General features: G+C 54.5%; 1 long non-coding RNA gene across 1 annotated transcript; it reads left to right on the top strand.

The window, feature by feature from the left end:
- Positions 1 to 7349: 7349 nt before the first annotated feature.
- LOC123630003 lies at positions 7350 to 12812 on the top strand. The gene is made up of 3 exons (XR_006732518.1): positions 7350 to 7498; positions 11961 to 12120; positions 12592 to 12812. It is a non-coding gene; the product is annotated as an uncharacterized LOC123630003 (long non-coding RNA).
- Positions 12813 to 16069: the final 3257 nt, after the last annotated feature.

Genomic DNA, 16069 nt, shown 5'->3' with positions numbered 1-16069 from the left:
GGGACAACACACATTGGACAGGCTGTGCCAGGATGAAATGAGATAACGTGGGAGAAAACCCGAGACTTGTATCAACGTGCTGGAAGGATCCAGAAATTTCTAGCCTAACACACACCCTCAGCACAACACACACACCACACATCACACTCACCACACACTCATACACCACACATCAAACACACAGCACAGCACACTCATCACACTCATACACCACACATTGCACACACCACACACCACACTCATCACACACATTCCACACGCCACACAGCACACTCATCACACGCATTCTCACACCACACACCACACTCATCACACACAAACATACACCACACATCACACACCACATACCACACTCATCACACACACCACAGATCACACTCATACACACTCATATACCACACAATATAGACACCACACACCACATGCATCACACACCACACTCATACACATGCATACACCACACATCACACACACCACACACCACACTCATCACACACTCATACACCTCACATTACACACACCACACACCACACTCATCATAGACAAATACACCACACATTACACACAGCACACACCAGTCATCACACACACTTATGCACCACACATCACACACACCACACTTAAGACTCATACACACTCATACACCACAGATTACACACACCACACACTACACTCATCACACACACCACACCTCACACTCATCACACACACTATATACCACACATTACACACACCACACAGCACACTCTTCACACACCCTCATACACAACACATTACACACACCCCACATCACACTCATACACATACACACACCCATACACCACACATTACACACACGACACACCACACTCATCACACACTCATACACCACACATCACACACACCGCACGCCACACTCATACACACACCACACGGGCTCTCGCTCATGCACATGCTCCGAGCCGTCCCTGTGTGTCACTTGCCAGCGCACCGTGAGTTGGGAGCATTTTTCAAAGTCCAAGACAGGCCTGGTGGTGGTGCAGGGGCGGGCTGAGGGGCTGTCCCCCGCCCCCGTGGGAAGGTCCGTGGGCTCTGAAGCCCCCCCCACGGAGGGAACTCGGGTCACCGGCGTGTGCGTTGGAGCCGGTGGCCCTTGCCCCCGACGGGCCTTGGTCGCGGACAACAGCAGCTGAGTGAGGCGGCGGCGCCTGTGCCGACTCCCGGCCCTGCGCCCCCCACACCGAGGCCTGCCACCTGGTCCCGTGCGGGGACAGGGACCTCCCACTCCCCCAGGCTGGCAGCACCCAGCTGCCTATTCCTAGAGGATGGTCTTTCGTCTGGAAGATGCATCACTTGTGGAACGAGAGGCCGGTACACTCTGTGTCACGGAGAAGCAGGGACAGAAAGCAAAGGCTGCTGTCGCCCCGCCCCCTTGTCTCTCTCAGCCGCGCTGCCAGCAGCCTGGGACACGCGATGATCCCAGCGTCACCGAGGCTGTCTCTTTCCTTAATGCCACACGTACGTTTCACACTTTTAAAAGAGAAACCATGTCACTGTGATGGCCCCGGCGCCTCCCGTGCGAGCTCCCGTAACGCTGTGCTCGGGCCACAAACCCCTGCCGGGGACAGTGTCCCTCATGGTGACTCCCGGGAGGCCACGGAAGGCTCTGGTGCGAGTCCCCGCAGCACGGGAGTCCGACGCGGTTAGAAGCCAAAGTGCCCCCGGAGAGGACGTAGCACCGGAAACACCTGGTGACACGAGGCCGTGGGGCCGCTGGAGGCCGAGAGCGGGCCCAGCTGACACTCGGGGACGCGTCCCCGCTGCGTGAGATGCGTCCGTGCCAGACTGCGGGACGCGCGTTGCGGGGACCGCGGGCTCCGTGCCGGGTTCATCCGCAGCTCCAGCAAAGCCCAGGGAAGAGACGGGGGCAGAGGAAGGACTCGGGCCTCCTCCTGCCCGACTAACGACGCTGCAGCCGGAGCGGCTCCCGAGAGTCCGGCCGGAGCTCTGCGACCTCAGGAGGCCGGCAGGTACTCGTTGCTGGACAGACCCCTCTGCTGGTCTTATTGCAGACACACACGGTGCCTGCCCCCGCCGGCCAGCCCCCAGTGTGGCCCCGTCAGAAAACACAGGACAGTAAACCCAGATGGATGGTCTGTCGGGGAGCGACGCTGTCGTCCCTTTGGTCGTTCTCCTGCCAGCTGTGCCCTTCATTGAAACTGGGCACAGACTGAGTGGCCTCCGCCAGGCCGCCGGGCACAGGGACCGGAGGCTGCTGCTTTCCTTCCTGCCCTCCCCCTGCCCAAGGTGGGGCAGACAAAGGGAAACCCTGCTTGGTGTGGGCCGATCGGTCACCAGTTTCACACCAGCCTGGCGGGCCCGGGTGAAATTTCACAGTTAGCAGACGCGCTTCTGGTCATTCGTCAGGACCTCAGTGTGCTCTTGCAACGGACACCCCCAATTTCCAGATGCTCCACGTAGGGGAGTCACACGACGGCTGGGAGGCAGGAAAGGTGAGGCTGGTCCATCCGGGTTCAAGTGTGTTAACACGTGAAAAATGAAGAAGGCCAGGGGTTTAGACACCCAGCCAGGAGAAGAGCACTGACTGCAGCAAAAGGTGACTCCATGGGCTGAGTTATGTCCCCTAAAAATCACGTGTTGCCTTCCTAACCCCACAGGAATGTGAATGTATTTGGAGATAGTGTCTTTAAAGAGGTAATTAAGTTGAAATGAGGACATCAGGGTGGGCTAACCCAATCTGACTGGTGTCCCTATAAAAAGAGATTGGGACACAGACACACATAGAGAGACCAGGTGAGGATGCAGAGAGAAGACGGCGTCTGCAAGCCCAGGAGAGAGGCCCCGGAGGAACCCAACCCTGCTGGCACCTTGGTCTCACACTTCCAGCCTCCAGAGTCATGAGAAAATAAATGTTTGTTGTTTAAGGCCCCCAGTCTGTGGTACTTCGCCATGGCAGCCCCGGCAGACTAGCACAGAGACCCTAGTATTGCTCGAGGAACGTTGTCCTTTGTAGCGGGGGACGCGTCATGACTTACAGCAGGTGCTCACGCCTGGTGGCTCTTGGCATCCTCACCGCAGGCCTGAAGGGCAGGTCAGGAATTATTACAGGGCTTCAGCCCCTTATCCAAAACCACTGGGGACAAATGTACTTGGATTCCAGAATTCCTCAGATTTCAGGAAGATCATGCATGTATACACCATGCGTTACCTAACACACTGAGTGCGTCTGCCAGGGCACCCACAGTTAAACACACGGCCACTTCTGAAATGAAACAGAACCACATGTGTGTGGAGATATCTACAGATACGTATTTGCACTAAAAAGGATACATAAAGCATACATGTAACCTCATATTTGTTCAGGTCAGATTGTGCCACCAAATGAGTTAGTGTCAAGTGGATAAAGACTTGTTTGGGTTGGGGGATTTTGGAAATACACACAGGGTGTTACAGACTTGCCTAATTCTCCCACCCTCACCTTCCGAATTCAACTTTCAAAGAAGAAGAAACCAAGACTCAGGGGAAAAGCCCCTCATTAGGGATCACCTGGCTCACGGAAGCCCAGCTGGGCTCTTAACTTCTGCCTCCTAACTCCGAGGTCCAAGGTCCGGTTCTTTCGATGTGAACCCAGAGGGCCTCCCTGCAGGGCTCGCCCACCGGCAGCTCCTTGCAAACGCCCCCTCCCACCTGCTCCGCCCTCCCCCTCCATCCTGGCTCTGCAGCCTTTCCGGCTCCACCCGGGCACTTGGCGGCCGTTCATAGACATCATCTTCCAGGCTCCCTTCCCTGACCTCTCAGAGTCTCATAGTTTCAGGACTGGAAATGACTTTGAAGATCATTTCTGGAAGAGTAGCCTGCTAACTTTTTTAAAGAATCAAATGTTTTATTTTTCCACTGTAATCACACATCTCAGATTATCAGACAGGTACAAGCAGAGCTGCTCCTGCGAGCCTGGGCTCCTCCTCCCCTAACCAGCCAGAGAGACCCGAGGGGCCTGGGCAGAGCTCTGCGGATCCTTGAAATACAGTCTGACACCCTCTGGTGTGGCAGGACGCTGTTATACTATGGGACAGAAAAAAATGAGATCCACCAGGGGACAAAGGCAGCCAAAGTTTACAAGATGCTCACTAGTTATTGCCAATCTCATTGCAGAGTCACAAACTGAGGCCCCAAAAGGACTGGGAAAAACCAAGTGCAGACAGACTGCGGCCGGCAGCAGCACAGCAGTTAGCCTGCCTTGCAGACCTACGTTCCTGGCATTCCATGCCCCTTCATATGCTAAATGAAAGAGCAAGGTGTACTGTTTGGAAAGCTGCCCAAAGGTGTCCGGGGCTGAGGAGACTTGTGCTCGGGAATTCTTAGCAGCAGTGGTTTGCGTAACATGAACCCCGAACTCCAATGCCTACCCTAGGCCGCAAATGTTCATAATAATTCGGTGACTTCTGAGTTAACTGAACGTAAAGAAACCCCAAAATATGTTATGTAAGAGAGATTTTTGTTTCTCTGCTCTAGAATCTGCCAAATGGAACTTGTTCAAACTTCCTGTATTAAAAAAAGAATCCCTTCTAGACTAAGATCCAAAATGCAGGAGTTCAATCCAAAAAGGATAAATTTTAAAAGGTCATGATCCTGGGAACTACTGGATTATAGTGAGAATTGAAGTTTTCATGGCATGAAAAAAAATCTAAGAATAGTATATATTTTGGAGACGTTTCACCAAAAAACTTTGACCATCTCTTTGAGTTTTCCAAAAGCGACCCCTATCTTTTCCTTTGCTGTCTGGATTCCATTATGAGGGTCACCTCTGTGTTTGAGGACAGCTCCAGGGACTTCAAAATTTGGTCAGCTACTGTCTGAAAGTGAGATAATGACTATAAAATTGTCCTTCCACATTCATCGCCCCTCGCTCTCGATGACAGAATCCCTGGGCATTAGCAGGGCTCCCGTCTGCTTGTGTAGACATGACATTTCTCAGCCTCCCTGACCATAGTGTGGCCATCGAGTGAAGCCTGGGAGAAGGATACAGGTAGAAGGGACCCTGGGCAAGTCCTGAGGCCCATTATTAGAAGGACGGCGCCTGCCCCTCAGTGACCCCTGCTTTATGTGACTGAGAACAGCCCCCCAGGCCTCTGCAAAGGAACTGGGTCCTGGATGACACCCTGCAGCAGCATGACCCAGCTCTGGGCCACACATTTTCAGGCCTCTGTGTTATAGCAACTCTGCCACTAACTGACATGAGAAATGACATGTGGGTGTGATGACTGCCAGCAACAGTGTCCAAGGCATTTTTCCAGAGAGACAGTTGGGCCTGTAATGGCCACACAGGGTCCCAGATGCCCAGTGGCGAGCCCTATACCCCTCTGTCCCTTGTTGACCTGGGAATGGGCCACCTCCTGCCTGGGGCTGACGGGGTGAGGCTGCAGGCATGAAGTCCCTGGCCTGACAGTCACAGGCCCACAGGTGTTGCTGGGCCGGGCTGCAGACAGGAGGACAGGAGGGCCTGGGCAGTGCTGCAGACAGACCTGGCCTGTGCCTGGCATACTGGGGATGTCCAGTCAGGACTGGTTAAAACATCCTTTTGCCGTAGCGCCCCCCCTTGCTGTCAACAGGCACTGCCAGCTTGTCCCATCCAGACCCACACCTGCTTTCTGCCCCAGCCTGCCCCAACCTCCTCTGTGTTTCCATCTCAGTGAGTGGCACCTCCCCACTATTGCCGAGAGGGGTTCCTGGCATCTTGCCCTGCCAGCTCCCCCTCTCTGGGGGCATCGGAACCATCAGCACCTCCCCTGCGGCTGCCAATAAGGCTCCTGGTTGCCCTCCGTGCCTGCAGTGTGTTCTGCAAACACAGCAGGGCGAGCCTCTGTGAGTGTAGGTGACATCGCACAGCCTTCCTGCCTGCGCCCCCCGGCTCCCCACTGCTCTGCAGCCAGACCCCAGCTGCCCGGCACAGCCCCGGGGCCCTGCCTCCCTCCCGGACTGCGGTCCTTCCTGCCCCGGGCGCCTGTGCTCCTGCAGCCTGCAGGGCTCCCGTCTGTCCTCGACATTCTCATCGCTTCCTGACCCCCATGAGGGAGTGTCCCCCACCCTACCCCCGCCACCGCGTGCTTGCCTTTTTATTCTTCACGGCCATTACCATCCAATGCGGAAGTGATCATTGTTACGGTGTTAGTTGATCATCAGCCTCCCCGACAAGAACGAAAGCCCCTAGGTCTGCCCGGCTGGCACCAGTGGGCTCTTAACAAACATTTCTCGAAGGAATGAAGTGAGGTGAGTTGAGCTGGACAGGTTCTATCTTCCGAAGTCACCGCAGTAGAAATTCCCACCATTTAGAGACTAACAACTCCAGCCCAGTGGGCTGAGGCAGGTGACAGTGAACTTCAGCAGAGACCCGTGAGCTCCCCGTGCTCATGCGCCGGCCTCACCACGAGCCGAGTGACCCACTGAGGTCACCAAGCTCTCCCTCCCCTCCTGCCAGCCGAGCGTCCCTCCAGTGGGTGGCCGTGGGACTGCAAGGGACCTTTGTGAACAGAGAAAGGAAGAGGCAAGGTAAAGGACGAGGACTAGCCCAGCAATCAGACTGTTTTGTTTGTTTACCTCTGTTTTCCAGTGATTTTATAGTGACCATGTATTTCTTTTATTATGTTTTAAAAAGGAAAAATATGATCATTGTAAAGGAAATTATCATTCTGGTGGATTAATACCATCAGAAGATAGAGAAAGAGAGAGAGAGAGAGAAATAGTAATAACAATTTTCCTCTAAAATTTCCTAGAAATAGACTGGAACCACGTACAATAATCCCTCCCCCAGTGTGGGGCTCAGCAGCCTATAACCTACAGCCCCCCTCCCGTTTGTATAAATAAAGTTTCATCAGAACACAGCCGTGATCCCCGATGCCTTCCGACTGTGCAGCGTTAGAGTTGAGTTGGGACAAGGACCGTGTGGCCTGCAGAGCCGAACACAGCTACTGCCTGGCCTCTTCCAGACAAAGCTTCCGCCTCCTGCCCCGGACAGAGCTCCCTGCGCTCCCCTTTCCCGGGCTCCTTCCGCAAGGCCAGCACAGGCAGCTGCGGCTGCTTCTGTGTCCTCCGCCCGCATCTGGTGTCTCTGTCTCTCGGCTGAAGATCAGAAACTAGATTCATCTTTATATTTCCACAGGGCCTGGCACAGTTTTGGCCTTGGAGCATGAGCATGTTGTGGAAATATTTCAGTTCTGCTTGAGTGAGGAAGTCGGAGTGGATCCAGTCTTCAGCAGCCCGTGTGGCTGCGCAGCCAGGGCTGCTCCCCCGGGCAGCCTCCCTTGCCGCCTCACCGCCTGGCGACAGCGGCGCCCTGTCTCTGAGGGCTCTTGGCCACACTGGATGGCGTGAGGCTGCCCCTCCTCAGCACCGCCCGCCGGACTCCGGACGGGCACAGCAAGGCCTCTTCAGAGCCAGGAACAGGAAGCAGTAAATGCCCGACCGAGGACAAGCTGAGGGAGGGGTGGACAGTCTAGATTTGGTAAGTCTGAGGTGCAGAATTTCATTTTTCAAAAAAGGCCATTTTGTTCCTTCCACACAAAAGCTCCCGGACTCATGCTTATGAAACATCGCTAAGCCAGCACCACGCTGGGCGTGACATGAAAAGTGTGCATCCGTCTGTGGTTTGCAGCCAACACCGGCGGCACAGGCGTCTGGTCCCGCACAGTCAATCTGCCCGGTCCCGCGTCTACTATGAATCCGCGTTTTAGCGACCGTCGTCCTTGCGAGCGCGCGAGGGCGAACGGCAGGGAGCCGGCTCCGCAGGCCCTTTGCTTTCAGAGGCCCCGGTGCTAGGCTGGCGCCACTTCTCAGGGAGGCTGTGATCGCAGCGACAGGCCCCATGACCCCTCCCCCGGGAAGGTGAGCTCTAGAAGGTCAGAGTGCGCGCGCGCGCATGGGGAGCCCTGTGGGGGCGTGGCTGGGAGATCCCGAATTTTTTGAGAAGAGAAGAAAGGACTGAGGCTGCCTGTGAACTCCCCCCACTGTGCCGCCCACCCTGGACTCACGACCGCTGTCCCGCCCGAGCTGGGTGGCAACGGGACGGAGCGTCCCTTTTCCCAGTGAAAGGCGACCAGTTCACATTAAGATCGTTTCCTGGAGAGCTAATGGCCCTCTCAGGTTAAAGACTCAAGGCGAATGAACTCATCTGGTCACGACTCTGTGGGGGACACCTGGTGGGGGGGGGTCTCATCACTGTAGCTTAATTAAAGACCCCCAGGCGCCGGGTCAGCTGGTGGCCCTGCAGGCTTGACTAATTGTAATATTTTTCTCATTAAATTTCTGGAAGGAGACAAGCTTGGTCCCGCACAATCCCTCAATCCCCCAAATAATCAGGCGGCGTGTGGCACACTCTCCACACGGCCGGGTCCCGGGGAGCCGCCGCCCGGCGACAGCGGACGGCTGACTATCGCGGGGACTCTCGGTTCTCGCCCCGCTGGACTGCGGGTGTTGCGGAGACGGCGGCACAGCGAGGGCGACCCGCTCCGCCCCTGGGGAGTCCTCCTTCTTCCCTGACTCGAGCGACAAGCAGGGACAGTGAGAGCCACACGCCTCCCTCCGTGCTTCCGCCCTTCACGTCCGGAAGCCGCTTCCCCGCAGGCACCGGCCGAGTCACGCCCGGCGGGTCCCGGGTCTGCGCTGTCACAGGGCGGCTCTGGAGCGGCCACGCGGGCCGCCCGGGCGGAGCCGCCGCACACAAGGACGCTGGCTCGGCCGGGCAGGTCCGCTCTTCCGCCTGGGGAGTGGCTGTCACGTCTGCACAGCCCCCTGGATGCTGGGCCTGTTAACCTGCACTCTCCTCACATTTGCCACCCGGCATGCCCATCGCTTGTCACACGCTGTGCGATGGCTTTAGAAACATTTCCTTTTAATTTTTACGGCAAACCCAATGAGGTAGACAGTTTTACTCCAGTTTTACAAACGGGAGAGCTATGGCTCCGAGGTGAAGCAGCACGCCCAAGTTCAACAGCTGCCCAGTGCAAGAGCTGAGTTTGCGGCTCTGTGACCCTCAAAGCCCTGCCATCCGCAGAGCAAAGTCAGAGCTCTCTGCATGTCCCTTGAGCTGCTGACCTGAGCTCCCCTGGGGGCACCGGCCGCCTGTACTTCCCCACTGTCATGGGCTAAATTGTGTCCCCCTCCCCAAAATTTGTGTGTTGTAGCCCTAACTCTCAGTACCTCGGGATGTGATCTGTATTTGGAGACAGGGTCTTTGAGCAGGTGATGAAGTCAAAATGAGGCCTTGGTGATGGGCCCTAATCCGGTGTGCCTGGTGTCCCTATAAGAGGCGCTGAGGACACAGACACACACAGAGGGATGACAGCTGTAAGCCAAAGAGAGAGGCCTCAGATGAGACCAACCTGCAGGCACCTGGATCCCAGACTGCCGGCCTCCAGGACTGGGAGACAACGTGTCTCTGCGGGCGACTCGTCCAGTCTGCGGTTCTTTGCTGTGGCAGCCCAAGCGGCCCGAGACGCCTCTCCCCATGTGCTGCCCAGGCCTTTGCTCAGACCCCGGCCCCACGCCTGGGGTGCTCTGTCCACTGTCTCTGCTCGGTCGGCCTTTGCCAGTCTTTTGAGATTCACTTCATGAGTCGTTTCCTCTAAGAATCCTCTGGATTGGGCTAAGAATTCCTCTTCTGGTCACCTGTACCCCCTTCTGCGTGGCGCTATCTTAGCAGATAGCAAATCATGTTTAGTCGTGTATCTGTCTCTCTGATTGGAGAGCAGGGACCAACTTATACACCATTGTGCTCCCAGCAGCTGGCGCAGGCCCTGGCACGTGGTAGATGACAAATAGATGTTGGTGGCACCATACGCTGAGTGCTGAGTCCCCATCAGAGCACATGTTGGAACCTGTTTCCCATATTCTTTCTTTCCTAGGCTTGTGCACAGAAGCCTCTCCCACCCCCTGGCAGGATCCGTGGGGGCCACATTTCCTTCTTTCACTCCTCTCCGCTCAGCCTCAGAGTCACCTTTGCTCCCACGCCTCAGCAGAGCACGAGGGGCCTGAACCCAGCAGGGGAGCCTGGTTCCACTCTCACCTGGCCGGAGCTGTGAGCGTCTCTTTGTCTTGAGACTTCCAAAGTCCCCCTGGTCCCCTGGCCCCTCCTTGGTGCTCTTAAATCCTGGAGGCCAGTGAGATCTTACAGAGGCTGGGCTCACCTGTCCTCAGGGCCTGGAGTGGCAGGTGGGTTGACACAGGAGACAGGCCCTCCACTCCCCACCCCCTGCCTCCGCAGCGCAGCTCTGCTTCATGAGTGGAGCAGGTCACTCCAAGGTGAAGTCCTGGCTAAATCCGATCCTGTAAAACAGCAGATGAAGAAAAAGTGGCTTTGATTCGGATTGAACATGTATTACATCCAATGTATTTTTTTTTTTTTTTTTTTTGCAGCACTGGTAGCATTTTGCTATCTTGATAATTTTTTGCATATGCTAACCTTAAACTGAATTACATTTCCAGAGTCCACGTCAGCTAGTGTGTGCTTGTAGGCACGTGGGGGTGTGCTAAGCCCCCACCCCTTGATCAGTGTGGACGTCTCCCAGCCTGTGAGGGTAGTTTCTCTGAGCTGGCACTTCCTCCCCTTTAAAATGGGGATAATGTCTACACTGCAGGGCTGTTTTGAGAAGTGGAGATTTTGTGAGAGCTGTTCTAGTGATAGCTCTCCCTGACAACTACTGATACTAACAGTACTACTCTTTCTTCCCAACTTAATTTTCATAGCCTGGGGCAAACACCTACCTCTTTAGTATTCTCTTTACTATCTATTGCTGCTGTTGTTGTTTTTAACTAACTCCATGAGAAAGGGAGACAAGAGATGTCATGTTTGGGAATAAAACAAAAAGAGCTTAAGGAAATCAGAAAGGAAGTAACTACACCATTGCCTGTGTTATGCGTTGCCTGGAGGACAGCAAGCGTGTCTCGTGAGGCCAACTACCCCCGCTGGGTCCTCGCACTGGCTGTCTTCCCGCAGCACCTGACCTGGGAAAGGCAAGCCTTCGCTGTGCCCTTCCTTGGTGCTCTCTCTCTTGCCTATAATGGGCATATGTCATTGCTGTTTGTTGCCTTGCTTGGAGCCACTGGCACAACACACCTTGTGCACGGTTTTTAATTTACCAATTTACCGAAACAGGAGGGCCTGTGAGGAGCTGCCTCCTGCTGGGGCCGCATACTCGAACAGAGACAGGTGCAAACCTCACTGCCCTGCCCTAAAGCACCCGACAATCCAGTCAATGAGGATAGTTAGTATGAACAGTGCTAGATGAGTGGCATGGAGACATTGAGTGCTCCGTGAGGACAAGGGAGCGATGGCCTGGTGGGGGCAGGGGAGAGAAGCCATCCCTGAGACAGGGAGTCCAGAGGGAGAGCAGGCAGGGCTAGGGGAGAGCTGGGTCACCCTGGGGGGTGCCTGCTGTCGCCTTCTCCAGATGCACCGCCTACTTCTCCCCCGCAGCCCCCAGAGAAGGAGTGGCTTGCTCCCCTGGCCTTGGAGGCTGCCTTGCCTGGCTACCCCCTGCAGAGCGAGCAATGCCCCCTTTCCCAGGGTTGGGACGGCCTCAGGACACATTCAGAACCCACCTGATCCTGATCTCAGGGCAGATGGGCCCTCATCCCTAACAGGAACTCACGCAAGACCCCTGTCCACCAAGACAAAGGTGGACAGATGGTTTTAGCAGGCAGGATGGCTTGGGGGGTGGTTCTTCCTCAGCTACTTTTTAATGGTGACGGTGATAACAAAATCAATATAGTATGATTATTATATAACATCAGTGCATTTGAGCAGATCAAGTACATCCGAATCAATGCGCTCATTATACAACTTACAATATGCAGTCTGAGGGACAATGCACCACACAGTGTACAACACGAACCACTCCATGTACAGCTTGACACAGTCAGGCATCGGGCAATGATGGGGTTATGTTCTGAGAAGTGCTTTTTTTTAGGTGATTTCATTGCTGTGCAAACATTACAGAGTTACTTACACAAACCCAGATGGTGCAGCCTACTCCAAACCTAGGCTACATGGACAGCTGATTGCTCCCGGGCTGCAAAGCTGCACAGCATGTGACTGTACTGAACACTGTAGGCAACTGTAACACAATGGTAAGTATTTGTGCATCTAAACATATCTAAACTTAGAAAAGATATGGTGAAAATACAGCACTAAAGATGAAAAATGGACACTTGTGTAGGGCACTGACCATGAATGGAGCTCCCGAGACTAGAAATCGCTCTGGTTGAGCCAGTGAGTGAGTGTTGGGTGAAGGGGAGGCCTAGGACGTTCCTAGTGTTTATAAAGTCTGTAGACTTTATGGAAACACTGCACACTTAGGCTACACTAAATTTATAAAAAAAAATTTATTTTTTCAATAATATATTAACATTAGCTTACTGTAACATTTTTATTTTGTTTTAATTTTTTTAACTTTTGACTGTTTTGTAATAGTACTTAGTTTAAAACACACGTTGTACAGCTATACAAAAAGTTTCTTTCTTTACATCTTTATGCTATAAGCTTTTTTATTTTTAACTTTTTTTTTTTTTACTTTTTAAACTTTTTGTTTAAAAACTAAGACACAAACACACAGTAGGCCTACACAGGGTCAGGATCATCGATATCACTGCCGTCCACTCCACACCTCGTCCCTCCGGAAGGTCTTCAGGGCCGACAGCAGGCCTGGGGCTGCCGCCCTGTGACAGCAATGCCTTCTGGATGCTTCCTGGAGGACCTGCCCGGGGCTGTGTTACATTTACTTTTTTTATGTAAGCAAAATGAGCATACTCTAAAAAAAAAATAAAAGGTTAATAAATATACAAACCAGTAACCTAGTTGTTTATTTTTATCAAGTGTCGCACACCGAGCGTATTGCATGCGCTTTGCTTTCATAGCCCAGGCAGTGTTGGACTAATGTGTCACGCTCCACCGCCACTGCGTCACTAGGCCACAGAAATCATTCATCTCCGTTTTGACCTTGGGGACCACTGTCATATGTGTGGTCTGCCTTGACAGAATGTTTTCACGCGGTGCGGGACTGTGTAGCTGGACACCAGCTGGAGGGCCGATGCGCAGTGCATGTTACGTACAATATAATGATCCGTGTGTGAATATTCACTCCTCCTACACGCAGCCCAAATAAGAAACACTCCACAAACGCCAAAGCCGAGGGCTGGAGAAGGCCAAGATGCGCCGTGGGTCACAGCGTGGAGCGACACAGCGTGGAGCGACACAGCGTCACCCTCGGCTCGCAAACGCGCTCCCGCCACGGCGTCTTCCCGGCCGCCTCCAGCCTCTTCTCCGGGCTCAGCCCGACCTCCTCTGCCGAATGGCCCGGGCCACCCTTCGTCCCCTGCTCCGGCTGATCCAGGTTCCCCCCCCCAGGCCCCCCAGCCCCCCCAGCCGCAGCTCCCGGCTCGGGAGAAACCCCTGCCGCAGAGCTCAGAGCCGCACACGCGGCCGCCCGGTTCTCAGCCGGTTCCCCCGTGCGGCTCCGCAGCCTCCTCGCACTGCTCCTCGGCCCTTAGTCCATCAGGAAATCGCTGCAGTGAGCTGTGGTCAGCGTTTAAGGAAAGAAAAAGAAGAGAATAGAACAAAATAGGATGCATCGCACATATTGATAGTATGGATCGGCCTGTTTTGTACAACTTTTGTTTCCTCCGTGTGTCTCTGTGTGTGAATGTGTGTTTCTGTGTGTGTGAGTGTGTTTGTGTCTGTGTGAGTCTGTGTGTGTTTGTGTCTCCGTGTGTGACTGTGTGTGTGTGTGTGTGCTGGATCACCATGAAAAATGTATTTTTTACATTTTACTGTGGATTATGATCAAAAAAGTTGCAAGCCCTGAGTTAGAGGGCTGGCATTTTCCTGCTCATTCTGTTGCCCTCGGTGCCTACAAAGTGGCTGGCCCCAGGGAATGGGGACCGGATCAATACCTGAGTTAACAGTCCAGGAAGGAGCTCAAGCCAGAGCTCGGGGGTGTGGCTGCCGGTCCCTCCCGACTCCTGCTCCAACACTCCCAGTCCGCGCCGCCCCCAAGCCTGCAACCCGTCTCCCCACACACGACTGCCCCCCCACCCCCACCCCCTGCAGGAAGGGGCCCAGCCGGGTTGACCTCATTAGAGCACGGACACCGCGTGCGGGGTGGTGCAAAAGCAAAATCCTTCCATTCGGGCATTTACTGAAGACCCAAACTCCACTGCGTGCCTCAGTGCGTGGCGTGCTGTGGGGCAGAGTGGTGCCCGGTACCTGTCCCTACACTAAGCACCAGCACCCCTCGCCCCGCCCCACCCCTTAGCTCCTGCGCAGTGGGGGGAAGAGCATCCTGGAACCAGCGCTGCGCAGCTACCTGCAGACACACACCTGCGCCCCCTTTCCTTCCCTGGCCAGGTGTCCGCCTCCCTGGGCTCAGTGCGGGCCGAACAGGCTGGTGTTCCACGGCGGCGAGGCTGGAAGGTGACCCCCGCTGTTTCCTGCCCGGAAATACAGGCTGCCCTGGCAGCGGCCGCGTCTCAGCTGGCTCTGGGGGGCGGCCAGAGGCCTTGTGCATCCTGCGCCCTAGCTGCCCTTCCGGAAGGTCCCCGCCGTCCTCCCTCCCTCCTGCTGCCGTCTGCCCCACTGCCGCTCTGTTTTCACTCCAGGGACTGGGACTTTGGGAACAGCCGGGCTCAAACATTTGGCCTGAGCTTAGGCCCTCGGCAGACTCACCCCTGACACGCTGGGTCAGCAAACCAGGGCGGAGCGCGAGTGACCACGGCCCAGGGGAGGCCAAGCAGCCGGGAAGAGAGTGAGCAGAGGGGAAGGCTGGTCGCTGGCAGGGACACTTTCCCAGGATCCCTCTAAGAGCTTCCTTCACGTGGGGAAGGTGTGGAGGACATGGAGATTTGACAGCCAGCTACTTAAGAGATGAAAGGAAGCTTTGGGGACACAGGTTGTCCGGTGACAGCAAGCAGAAAGCAGGGCAGGGCCACCAACATTCCTCTTAGTTCCTGAGGGTAGGGGACTACTTTCCATTTGCACTTAGCATGTAGGCTGTGTAGTGGCAGGGGTCTCACTCTACTCCCCAGGCTGGTCTCGAACTCCTGGCCTCAGGTGATCCTCCCACCCTGGCCTCTCAAAATGCTGGGATTGCAAGAGTGAGCCACTGTGCCTGGCTAGGAAGCAGAACTGCTAAGTGCTCCATTGATTCCAGAAAGCAGAATTATGTTTCCAAGAGTAAAGCCATTAAGATGTAAATTTAAAACAAACAAAAACGCTAAATGTCCCAAGAGGCTATAGTCACCCTGTTTATCAGGGACCTTTGAGCTGCAGATCACTGGTAAAAGCCAGGAGGAGGGACGGAAGAAACAAAGGACTGTCTTCCTGCCCCTGAGGAATCGACCTGCTAAGACAGAGACAGGTAAAATGCACGTAAAAGACAGTATGTAACCATGTACATTAGAAAACACAAACTCCTCTGGGATGAATGATATCCCAAGTCTGGGGGTTATGGGATTTGAACATCGTAGACCAGGTGACTCGGGAGAGCTTTGTGGGGTACTGAGTCCATCCCTGCCCCTACAGGCAGCGATGGTCAGGAAAGGCATGCCCTCCAGCGTGGCTGTGGGGTGGGTGTCCCATGGCAGCAGCCTGTTTGCAGCCTCTGGAGCAGAGAGAGAAAGGGAGAGGCGCAGACGAACCAGGAGGAAGGACTCACTCGTGCTGTTCCCGTGACACCCTTCATGCGTCCTTGCATTTAACTGGCCTGCATTGCCTGTTCTACCGTGGTCCCGGGCATTCATTCACGCTGAGAACTCCGGTGAATTCTGACAATCGGGAACCAAGCAATGGCACAATCAGAGTAGCCTAGGACAAAGAGGTTTTTGGGACAACATACAGGAAAGTGTATAGGATAACAGAGGCTGAAGTCCATAAAGTAACAAGATTTAGCAGACTTTTATTTAGGAAAAAAATGACACAAAACTTGTAAAATTTTGGCCTCATTGTTTTGTGATCTTTTAAATTAGCCTAAAATATTTGAAGTGTGAAAAATAGAGAGAAGACAGGCACCGCAGCACAAGGCGA

Source organism: Lemur catta, unplaced genomic scaffold, assembly GCF_020740605.2.
Source record: "Lemur catta isolate mLemCat1 unplaced genomic scaffold, mLemCat1.pri scaffold_67_ctg1, whole genome shotgun sequence".
Lineage (NCBI taxonomy): Eukaryota > Metazoa > Chordata > Mammalia > Primates > Lemuridae > Lemur > Lemur catta.
The sequence above is the reverse complement of the archived record's forward strand: the minus strand, read 5'-3'. Positions and strand labels throughout refer to the sequence as shown.